Genomic DNA, 11,220 nt, shown 5'->3' on the forward strand with positions numbered 1-11,220 from the left:
TTAAATACTAAAATTTTAGTTATTTATTTGTGTTATTATTTACAGTTATTGCATATAGAATTAGTCACAATTCTAGTATTTAATATCATGCAATTGTCAAAGAAAAAAATAATATCACACTTCGCATATGCTATACATTTTATCTAGCTAGTTATGCCGATATTAGTTATTTAATATCTGGAAAACTTTCACAGTCATTATTTTCAATGGTTGTAAATGTCATGCTAATTAAGTGCCTCCAGAACCAACATTTAGAACACAGAGGAACAAGAAAATTGATGCTTGGCATTATTGGAAAACAACACATCCTTATGCAAGAATCGTTGAATTCATGCAATCTAAGAGAAAAGATTTGAAAGGAAAATGAGTTATCTTTTTACTTCTACCAATTAAATTCTTCCTGAGCTCTGAAGCAGTATCTCTCTCTAGTAGTGGCAGAGGCACACCCTAATTCTCTTCACCACATTCTTAAGAAGTCAGTATTTGCTTCTAGGACTTAGGACAAGCTATGTAAAGCAATGTTTTGTTCTCTTTACTCCTGACTCTGTGTGATAGTGGTAGTGGTGATGGTGGTGTGTGTGTAAATAAGGGAGAAAGACACCTCACAACATCAAGACGATGCACTAGAAGTTTTGAAGCCTGCCTAACAAACTTAACATTTTTTCAACCCAGAATAACGATCCAGAATTTTTAAATACACATAAAGAATATACAAAATTAAAAATTATATACGATTTCCAAAAAGTTAAGGAATATGACCCATGACAAAAAGAGAAAAATAGTCAATAGAAGTAGACCAAATAATATTTATATTAAAATTAGCAATAAAATACTTTAAAATAATTGTTCAGGTATGTTTAAAATGTTTCAGATGAAGGTGAAGATGGGTGAAGTATTGGAGAATTTCAGGAGACATATGGAAACTGAAAAAGAACCAAATGAAAATACTGAAAAAAAAAAACCATGGCATCTGAAACAAAATTTTATTATCTATGTTATAGCAATAAATAGATTCTTGATCTTGAAGACAGGTACATCGATATTAGCCCACCTGAAGACAGGTACATCTTTAGAATTCTCCAGATAGGAAAAAAAAAAAAAAAGGTTTATACCAAAAAAAGCAGAACCTTTGAGTGAAATTATATTAAGCTTAAATGTAGTTACAATCCTAGTAGAAAAGAGAAAATTTATTTGAAGAGAATTGACTATTTTATTTTGAACTTTGTTTGTAAATTCAATTCTCAGGTCCAAAAATTTCAGTGGACACCAAGTATGATAAATCTATATAAAATTACATTTAAACACATCTCAGTCACTCTAAATATATATATATATATAACTTTTCCACAGCCAATGGAGGCACAGTAAGAAAGACATATCACATGAAGGGAAATTATGATATAAATTATGACTGAACACAGGCTAGAAGAGAGTATAACAACACCTTTAAGTGAAAACAAAAAAAAATTACAAAAAAATAATATGAAAAATCCCATGTCTATCAATAGGAAAATGGATAATTAGAGTTGAATGTAACAAGCATTGAAATGTATGTGGTACAAGCAGATGTTTTATATACTACTTTGGGGAAAGCAAATATTTATAACTATTTTAGAAAAATGTTTAGTAATATTTAGTAAATCTGTATATGCATAACCTACACTCCATTAATCTCACTGTATGAAGATGACTATTACAGATCCATTTACATTTTTGTCCATTTCATACAAAGTGAAAAATATCCAAATCCTCATCAGCAATATATCATTACATTATAGTATATTTAACATTTACATACTCTTTATAAACATGATGTTGGACACATGACCTGAATCAAAAGAGTATATACTGTATGATTCCTTTTACATAAAGTAGAAAAACTAGGAAATAATTTTTTTCTGTTATAAGTTAGGGTGGTGGTTATCATTGCAGAGGCTGTGGTTGGAAGAAGGCAGGAGATGTCCTCTGAAGTTGCTGGTAAAATCCAGTTTCTTGACTTTGGTGCTAATTACAAAAGTGTGTTCAGTTTTTGAAAAAAACTGTCCATATGCTTTTCATTTTGTATCTCCTATCTATCTATCTATCTATCTATCTATCTATCTATCTATCTATCGATCATCTATCTATCTATCTAATCTGTATCTATATCAACAACTATGTCTATATCAATATCAAAATCTATTTCTATAACAATTTAAAGTTTAAAAACTAGTAATATACATGGAGACAGGAAATAAGTCTCTCATTTCATCACAGAATCTTTAATCGCTTGATTTGCAGTCATGCAAAACGCTACAGATAAAATCTTTATTTTCTTACAATAAACAGTGCTCTCCACCCACTGGTAAAATTGCTTTAATTTGAACATTTTTAATCACTTGGCTATTAAAATAATAGCCCCTTCGACATAAGACTGCCTAAATTGAAGTCAAATTAAAAAAATATCTACAGATATTTAATAATGTCTGCAATTTTTGTGTGATGATAATTCTGCTTTGAAAAAAAAATTAGAGTGGCTACACATTACTCAGTTTTCCTACATATTATTGGAAGGAATGTGATTGTTTTCATTTTGGCAAATGTTATGGGTAAGTTGTATGCCCCACTCCAAATTCAAATATTGAAGTCTTAACCGTCAGACCTCAGAATGTACCTCATCTGGATATAGAGTCTTCATAGAATTCAAATGAGGTCATTAGGGTGGGCTCTAATCTAATGCAACTGAATAAATTTTCCTCAGAAAAGGGGAAATTAGAACACAGAGGTAGAGCTGCATAGTAGAAAGATAACGTGAAGAGACAGAAAGAGAACACGGCCATCTGCAAGCCAGTGACAAGTCTAGAATTGATCCTTCCCTTACAGACCTCAGAATGAACCAATCCTATCTATACCTTGATTTCAGACTTCTAGCCCCAGAACTGTGAGACAATATATTTCTGTTGTTTAAGCCACCAGAGTTGTGGTACTATGTTACAGAAGCCTTGGTAAATGAACGTGGGTTTTGGTACCAGCAAGTGGGTTCTGTTGCAACAGATAATTAAACATGTGGAAGTGGCTTTAGAATTGGGTAGTGGATAGAAAATGAAAGAGTTTTGAGGTGCTTGATAGAAAAAGTCTTGATTGCTTTGAAGGGACTGTTGGCAGGACATTAAAAGAGATTCTGCTGAGGACTAAGAAGAAAAAGAGGAGCACTGTAGAGAAAGATTTCAGACCATGTATATATCATAATGAACAGAACGTATCTATAATTGTGAATGCTGTGAATGTTAAAGTTTCTTCTGGTGAAATCTCAGATAGAAATCAGAAACATGTTAATGGAAACTGGAGGAAAGGTGACCGTTATAAAGTGGCAGAGAACTTGTCTGAATTCACACACACACACACACACACACACACACACACACACACACACACACACACACGTTATATTCCTTCTTATTAAAGGTAAGGGAAGTGCAATAATGGGCTTGATCCAATGTAATTCACTGGTCTGAATACACCAACTAGAGACTAGAAGGAGTCAACATGAAACATGACAAAGAGGCCTTATGAAGCTCATGTACGGCTCCAGCTGGGAAAGACCACACCCCATGAGTTTGGGGTACTGTCCTGTAGGATGTAGTATGTCTTAAATAAAGTGATAATATAAGATTCTAGCTTTTCCACAGTCAGGAAAATGTTAATGAAAAGTACCAAAACTAAATTTTAGAATACTAAAGGCCAAAGCCTTTGCCACCCTAGCTGCTGAGTTACTGTCAGGGAAAGCAGAACATCAAATAGTGGAAAAAGAAAAGGGGCTATAAATACCAATATTGCCTGTTTGGGTTATATATTTAGATACAGACATAAGAAGTGAATTAACTCTCTATTTATTTATTTTTAAAAATATCCCCCTCACTTTCCATTATCATATTGTATGTTGTATGTTGTACTGCAGATTTTCACTTTATAAATTATCTATAGTAAATTTTATGTCTAGATGAGATTTTGACTGAATTAAGTGAGGAATAGTTATCAGTCAGGGTTAAAATGTTGAGTGCAATATCATTTTTTTGGAGACAGCTCCATTTTTCAGTCAGATGACATTATTTTTAAGTTTAGATGTGAAAAATGTTTTCATGTGGATGTTGTTAGCAAAACTTTTGGACTATAGTTGATAAAATGGACAGTTTTTACAGTATCTATTCCATTCTCTTACTAGTGTTTATACATGTAATTTAATGCCTGGTCAGATAAAAACTACATTTCCAGGATTACTTTGGAGTTAGGATTCTGGTTAATTTGTGGCTCAGCCAATCAGATGTATTCATAAGATCTGCAAAGTAGACAAGAGGCAGAAGTTTGACTCCTGTTTCAATTCTCCAGCAGTGTTTATATGTAGGGGGTTTCATCATCGGCATTAGTAAATGTTTCAATGTTCAAACATCTGTTTCATGAGTGTTGAGAGGCTAGATTTGGGCCAACCAATGTGCAGATAACAAGTCATAGCTAGTGGTGAACAGTGCTTACTTCCTCTGTTTCATCTTCTCCCATGGAATGGTGTATAAGTCTAGGTCTAGTGTCAGACGGATCAGCACAGACATATGGGCCCTCTGTCTGCTGAGGGATCCCAGAATAAAACTCTGACAATTTTATCTACCCTGGTGTTCGGGTGATACAAAGAGAAATGGCTAGGAGTATAAAAGTACTGAGCACTGAGTCAGAGTAGGAAAAAAGTGTCTTCAAGGTTTCTCCCTTTTGCTCCAACAAGGAGGTCTCAGCAGAGATATCTGAAGATCACCTTAGTCCATGGTCTCATATACAGACATCTAACAATGAAGTCACCTGGATTAGGAATGCAAATAAGGAAAACAGCATGACTGGCAGGGTACTCTGTGTCTCTGACTGTAACTCCCTTCAGAGACTGAAGTGTATTGGCTGTGCCCCAAGCCTGGTAGGGCAGGCAGCTTTCTCATGAGGACTGTCAGGTGGAGCCTTAGTAATTACTCATAGTAAAACAAACATAGTTTTTTAAATAGGAACTGGCTACCCTGTACATTTTAGTTTCTTATTATAGCACTGGGTATGGATGTCATCTCGGGGCTTCTTGATTATAGGAAAGAGCAGAATATAACAAAACTATGTCATAGCTCTGTGAATCATGCCTGAAACCATAGCCATTCTAAATTCTATCAGCTACTCCTATTATGTTATTGTTTTTCTACTTGTAAGAATTTATCTATTTTCTATAAAAGCCCTCAATTTTCTTTTCCCAAATATCATCATAAAAACCTGGTACCCAAAGGGAAAAATAAGCAAATAATAATAATAAAAAAAATCTCATAATTAATTTAGTATTCTACCAAAAAATTTTAAGGTTCACATACTTAAAGATGAGTTATAGCTGGGAAGGAAGTTAAGTAATTTTCTACAAATGGGCTGTTTTGCTTATTAGAACCCTCCATGATAAGACTGCCATTAAGACGGAAGTTTGAGGGAATCTATGAAAATAAAGGACTTACTCTACTCTCTTACACTAAGACATAGAGTGACAGAAGAACAATAAGTAAAACTGATAGTGAAAATGTAAATAACTGTTTACTATGATTGTGACATTTTAAATTCATTTAGTATTTTAGTAAGTTAAATTATATAGTTAGCTTTATGACAAGTATACTACAGAGTAATATCTCAATGCTCTGGCTTACTTTATAGAAAGAATACCAGTATCCTCTCTGGCTTTAATCTTTCAGTAAATTGATCACCCTCGTGAAGTAGGAGCTTACCTCTATCCCAATACCTACAGAAATAACGCTTCATGAGTGAATTTCTCTCCTCTACAATCATGTACCTCTCCTTCCAAAGCCAAATCTATGACATAAAATAGCTGTATTTAGATTCTTAAACTTTTCATCCTATCCAAAGTTGGAAAATATATTTTCATCCACTTCAAAAGTAGTTATTTTTGTGTAATAGGGTTGAGCTTATGAAGTGGCATTATAGGGTTTTTTTTTTTTTTTAACTAGTGTGATTTTGAGATATTGTAGAAAGGCCCTCCTGCTCCCAAAATAACTCTTTTCACACAGTACTTGGAATATATATTACATATTGATCTATGTGGGTGAGTTTTAGAACATGAAGAGTTTTCAAGAACTATCTATATAAAGTCAAACACACATGTACTATTAGCACCTAACACAATTTTTCAACTGATATGTGGAGCTAGGCCAGATTGGGCTCATCTAGATGAAGAAGAAGCATGATGAAATGTTAGTTCTAGTTGAGACATTCTCTAGGTGAGAATTTTAGCAGATTAGATTCAGGAGAATCCTGACATGCCAATGTTCTCAGAAGCAACTTATATTAAAACTTCTCCACCTAAAAAACACACTTACATTTCTTAAGAGAAATAATACATTCTATAACTTTGTCCTCACACTCCGAGACAAATTAAATTTGAACAAAATATGAAGCTATTTATCTGAATGATAAGGAAATGGCTAAAGCATAGAGACTGATTCCAAATGCAAAAGAATAAGTGCTATGCCTACTTCTAATCTAAAATCTTTGTTAGATTACAGCAATACTAGTAAAAACCTACTAGCATAAACCAAACCAAACCAAACCAAAACAAACAGCATTTACCAAGACACTGGACTTATCATCAACATGAATTTGGCTGATAAAGTTATACACTTCCAAAGTGACCTTCTGAATCTGATCATAAAGTACAAGGAAGAGGCTTCCAAATGGCCAAAAGAAGTTATAGAGAACATCAAACACATGAAAACTTCACGGAGGGTATATCTGAGGACATATAGTTTAGCTAACCACGCCTGTCATGTCACTGCCTGGATGGCTACTCTTTGCTATTCATAAAGTAAAGTGAGATGTATATTTTTCTGATCTGCCTTTCTCAAAATGGTAATTTTTATTGCAGTCACTTCTTTTTTCATCCACCATTATGTATTTTTTATATTCAGAATGTATTACTTAGTCATTACACTACCATAAAGTGATGTATGTATCTGGAACTGAAAGAAAAGGTAAATATTCTCCAGTAGGAATGTTAGAATGTTTTCTTCTGAAAAAGGATGAATGGGTTTTATTTAGATGAAAATGATAGTACAAGTGGATGTATGGAATGAAGTAGAGGTATGTATGTTGGTTTGCCAAAGAATGAACCACTTACTTATCCTTAACACTAGCCATTCCCCTTTTACAGAAGCTATGGTATTTAGGTAAAATTAACCTCAGGGGCTCAGAAGTGATCATGTCAACATACTAGGTTAAAAATATTACATATTTTTTTAATTAAAATTATAACAAAGTGATCACAAATATAAATTTTGATACTTCCAATTACAAATAACAGAAAATCTACGACCAATTGGATAAAATAAACAAGGAAAAAAGTGGTCCACATATTTAATATTAAAAAATCACACAAAGTACAAAAAGCAAAGGACCCATTGATAAATTTCATTCAAGTTAGGCTACTAGAGCACAGAGCATGGCAATTAAGGAGGAAGAATGCCTCTGAAAGGGTAAACCCATAATAGTCAAGCCAAGGAAGACACTGAAAAAAAATAGACATATCTAAAAAATATATATCGTTAAATATATATCTTTTCCCTTTGTAAACTTAGTGGAAGTCAGAGGTATGTTTTTCATCATTCACAGTTATATACACCAAACTTTTGTACAGTAAATTTTATAAACACAATGCATATTTGTAAATGAATGTATGCATAAATAAGGGAGCAGTGACAGCAATTCTTAAATTATTTAAAAGCAGAATATGGAGTAGCCTTGTTCTACTTCACTCCAGAGAATTAAAATTATGACTAAAGGGTTATACATAGAAGGAAGTTGAACAAAAGAAATACATTTTTAAAAACCAGAAATTGTCTGCTAAATAATGAAATGCTTTATTAGTGCTGAACTTTCTGCCAATTAAATCATTCTGATAGAGATATGGTCTTTTAGAAAGGCTAGAGTGGAAAGAATACGTAAACTGAATAGGCTCTTGGACTGACTGAACACTAAAATCTCTATCACTTCTAAGATCCTTCTAGTATGGGACCCATAGGAGACATTTATTTTGGTCTTAGTAACAGGAGAGCTGTGCTTCTTGTGAGGAACTGCTTGTTTTTAGCCCGTAGGGACATTCTAAATCTCTATACAGATCTTGGCTTTGGCAGTCAGGAATTTTACAATCAAATTTGTGTTCCATTTTAGCCAAAGTGTAGAATATTCCATGACTGTTGTAATTGCATATTAACACTACCTCTGGCTTTTCTTATTTTACTTTTATATGCCATATATCTAATCTATTTTTTAAGCTTACTGATTATTTCTAATTTATGTATATGCTTTTTGGAGAAAAAGGCAGAATATAAACAAAGTTTCCTATACTTCTGTTGTTTAAAGTTATAAATAAAACCAAAGAGAAAAAAATAGGTAGCTGATAATTTAAATTCTCTTTAAAAACATATGTAACAGAGATGTTTCTTCATTGTAAATTTTACCCCATCTTTCACCATTTGGCAGGTAGATCTCTAACTTGCAGCAGAGAGGCTGACATGCATCATATAAAAGCAAACTCCTAGAAGAGAAGAATTAACCTAACTTTTCTCTTTAAGTTTGAAATTATTAAAATATCTCTGATATTTAAGATAATTTCACCAGAGATTTAAGTATAGAAAAATACCAATGAATTTCTAGGAGTAATAAACTCAAGCAGATGGAGGTTCTGAAGTGGAGGAACAGGTTTAATGCCAGGGCCTCTACAATGGTGGTAACAGTGGTCTTCGTATCAGGTAGAAGTAATGGAAATTCTCTCCAGAATCAACAACTCTAGAACTAGGACTGGGTGCAAGGATATATATATATATATAAATACATAAGCAAAAAAATACATAAGCAAAATAAATTTTATATTTGGAGATTAAATATAAAATGGTATATGTTCAGCACATTTAAGATGAATCCTTTGCTTCATCCCCCACCTGCACCCCTACACACAGAGACAGACATCAAGGGACTTTCAACATGCGTAGGGCAAAAAGAGCTACTGCCACCTTTCAAAGGGAACCATATCCAGCAACAACTGCAAGTTTCCAATTATATCTCTGATGCTTGTAACCAGGAAGAACCCTGCAAATGATGCTTTGAAAGTGATTATAATTCAAAGAAGTGTGTGTGTGTGTGTGTGTGTGTGTGCACGTGTGTGTGAAAGAGAGACAGACAGACAGAAAGACAGACACAGAGAGACAGAGAGAGTTCCTAGTTGAAATAATAGGACATGCTAGAAATATCTATACTGACCAAGCTAAATTTTAGTTTCAAGTAAGAGAAAAATTATTTATATTGGCATTATTTGATCTCCACAAAAATCTAGTGAAATAAAAACAACAAAACACTTTTATCTCACACAAAAAAATGAGCTTAGTGGTTTCAAGTGACTTAAGAATGTTAAATAGATATTAATTTGAGTTGGAGTTGGGATTCAAATTCAGAGTTTTGTCACAACAAAGTTTTCCAATAAAAAAATTATTAGGACCTCCAAGTTTGACTTATTTCTACTGAGGGGGAACAGTTTTACCACTCCAAAATATGCCTTTTTTTGGTATTGATTATTTTAAGCTGGTTATTTTAAAGCAACAAAAGGTTCAGGAAAAAATTTTGACTTTCTGCTTAGTTGCCTAAAATAATTTCAATGGAGGTCCTGCTCCAGGAAGGGAGCTATCAGCACAGATAATTATAGTTTAATATGAACTAGATATGATAGACATGGAAAAAGCCAGCAAGATCATTTGATCACAATCCTCTCTGTGTCCTATCATTAAAGATGAACCAGCAAACATTTGTTTATCAAACATTTATTTTTCTATCTTCATGTGAATTGCCTTCCTCCTCACTGAAGTCCCAAGCCACAGCCCCTTCTTTCTCCTTTGTTCAAAATGGCATCTAAGCCTCAACTGCCTTAAGTTCCCAATTCTTATGGAACCCTTGCATGGACCTACATAACAAATTTGCTTATTTTCTCCTGTTACTGTCTCATGTCAATTTATTAGACCAGACAGAAGAACTTAGAGGAGTAAAAGAAAAAATATTTCTCCTTCCCTATACTACCAATAGAAGATGCTATAAAACATTTAATATTATACTTAGAATAATGTAAAATAAGAGAGCCATATTCCCTCTTAAAATACAAATTTCTAAAAATAAAAAAAAATGCAAATATAAAAATACATTCCTGAAAAAGTCTATGGATGAAATAAAGGGGTAAAGCTACTCAGTTGACATCAGTCATTTTTAAGTATCACAACTCCAATAAAGTGATTGCTGAAACTCTTGGGAAAAAAAATCCAGTTTCTGATCATATTTAGTCAGATTCTTGTTTCTAATATAAAATATTTCTCGAAAAAAAATCTCGAGAATTCCATTTTGGAAAATACAAATAATTTTTTCATATTCCTGCATTATTTCATTAATTCACAGTGTGACTACCCTTGAAAATAATTTACCATATTAATTTTCAATTGAAACACATGCTAATGCACACCCTTTCTTTACAGAGAAACAAAGATTTGCATGTACTCAGATATCACAATATTTGAATGTTATCTTCAAAAAGGGAGAATATGGATAAAACTTTGAAAGTCATACACTGTAAATATGAAAACTTTCAAATCACTGTCCATAAAATACAACAGAACTTTGAGAACGTTAAAATAACGTGGCAAAAATGATTATACAATTGGCACCGAATACCTGGACAATAGTAGTCAACATTACATTACTATGTATGTGCCTGTTCACAATGCTCCTATAAGGTTGTTTTATAACAGGAACTTGTTATAACTGTATTGAGTTGGTAATATATTAAGACTTAGTTTACTGCATTCTAATGTAAATGAATCTCCAGCCTATTCCTCCTTTTCCTTCCTCAAACAACAAATTGTTGTTCAGAATTGTTGAAAGAATAAGACCAAAAAGTTAAGCATGCGCACACACACAAAACACACACAGAGAAGTCACTCAATATTACTGGAGAACTCATTGATGTCTTCCTTTATTAATTTTATTATTGGAAATGCTGCCTACTTTCAAATTTATTAATCCTGAGTGTGGATATTTTCACAGCTACAAAACAGGTCAGCTTAGAAAGCAAGAGAAAGGAAAGAAAGCTGATTGATTAGGCTGAGCACAAACTCTAATTCTGAACTATAGTAT

The sequence above is a fragment of the Pteropus alecto genome, unplaced genomic scaffold (assembly GCF_000325575.1).
Source record: "Pteropus alecto unplaced genomic scaffold, ASM32557v1 scaffold72, whole genome shotgun sequence".
Classification (NCBI taxonomy): domain Eukaryota; kingdom Metazoa; phylum Chordata; class Mammalia; order Chiroptera; family Pteropodidae; genus Pteropus; species Pteropus alecto.